Genomic DNA, 1,692 nt, shown 5'->3' with positions numbered 1-1,692 from the left:
CTAGACTATATACTAGACTATAGACTAGACTATTGACTAGACTATAGACTAGACTATAGACTAGACTATAGACTAGACTATAGACTAGACTATAGACTAGACTATAGATTAGACTGTTGACTAGACAATATACTAGACAATAGACTATACTATAGACTAGACTATAGACTAGACTATAGACTAGACTATAGACTAGACTATGGACTAGACTATAGACTAAACTATAAACCAGACCATTGACTATACTATAGTTTAGACTAAACTAAAAAATATATAGAAAATAGTCCATATTATACCTTTTTCAAAGGCCAGACAATAGAGTTGATCAAAGCCTATAGTTCAGACTAAAGACTACGTTATAATCCCCAACAAATTGGTCTATAGACTGCTTTCTTATAAATTCTTTATATATTGAAATTTTCTTCATAAAAACACTTTGCCAAATCAAAAGCAATTTCAATTACAATTATTACTTTAAAGCCACAGAAAAACACACACACACAAACTAGAAACTAATACGTTCATTGACCTCTAACCTGACCATTGGCAACAATTCATTGAGTCTCTCTTAAGTTTTTTTTGGAAATTATCCAAAAGAAATTCCTAAAAACTCTTTAAATAACTTTTGACACAAACAAACCAACAACACAAGTGTCATTTCCTATTTCCGTTTAACAGTAGAAATAAAAAAGAATAATATTGACTTTAAAAACAAAAAAGACAATAAAATCCTAAAAAGATAAAATAAGAAGAAATGAACCAAAAATACAAATTCAAATATATGTCAACGATAACCTCTAGGATAGTAAGACACACTTGAATCATCATCAATCAATTTTCAGAAAATTGTATAAATACCATCAATACATATTTATAAACTCTGGCAATGATTACACTACTTCAAATCTTCAAAAGCAAACTCCAAAATAAATCGAGAATAAAAAATGAAAAATAAAACTAATGGAATTCGTTAAATAAAACAATAACAAGATATTGTTATAAATTTGTTCCTCAACATTCCTTTTTAACTAGCGCCAGCCAAGTCGTAACGTTTTACCATTGATTTTTCCCCAGAGTTTGGAAAAACAAGAAAATAAAATAAATAAGAGTAGAGTAAAAAATAATAACAACAACAATAATAACTGTGGTGGCAGAGGCAGAAACAGTGGCAATAGCAATCACATTCGTAAAGGCTCTTTAGTTGCTCTTCAGTGTGGTAAATGTTGTTGTGCCGTTGTCGTCAATGGCTTTTTGTTTATTTTTTTCCCCCATTTTTGTTTTTCCGTTCCTATTACCACCTTCTTCATTCTCCTATACATATGGAATTGCATTAGGTTTCCAGTTTTAATGGGCTTCTCCTTTTACAGTTCATCAACAAATTTTGTTGTGTTTTTTTTTTTCCTGCTATTTCCGGTGTGTACAATTGTACAAATGTGTGTTATGCTTGGCAACCAGAATTTATGCTTTTTTGTTGCTGCAGAAACATACTTATACATGATTTTGTAGGGGTTTTACATTTTCTTTAGTTCGAAGAAGGTTTCCTTGCCAATTCTGTTCTAGTTCTGTTCTAATTCTGTTCTTGTACTTTTCTAGTTCTGTTCTATTTCTGTTCTAGTTCTGTTCTAGTTCTGTTCTAGTTCTGTTCTAGTTCTGTTCTAGTTCTGTTCTAGTTCTGTTCTAGTTCTGTTCTAG

Source organism: Lucilia cuprina, chromosome 3 (assembly GCF_022045245.1).
Source record: "Lucilia cuprina isolate Lc7/37 chromosome 3, ASM2204524v1, whole genome shotgun sequence".
Classification (NCBI taxonomy): domain Eukaryota; kingdom Metazoa; phylum Arthropoda; class Insecta; order Diptera; family Calliphoridae; genus Lucilia; species Lucilia cuprina.
The sequence above is the reverse complement of the archived record's forward strand: the minus strand, read 5'-3'. Positions refer to the sequence as shown.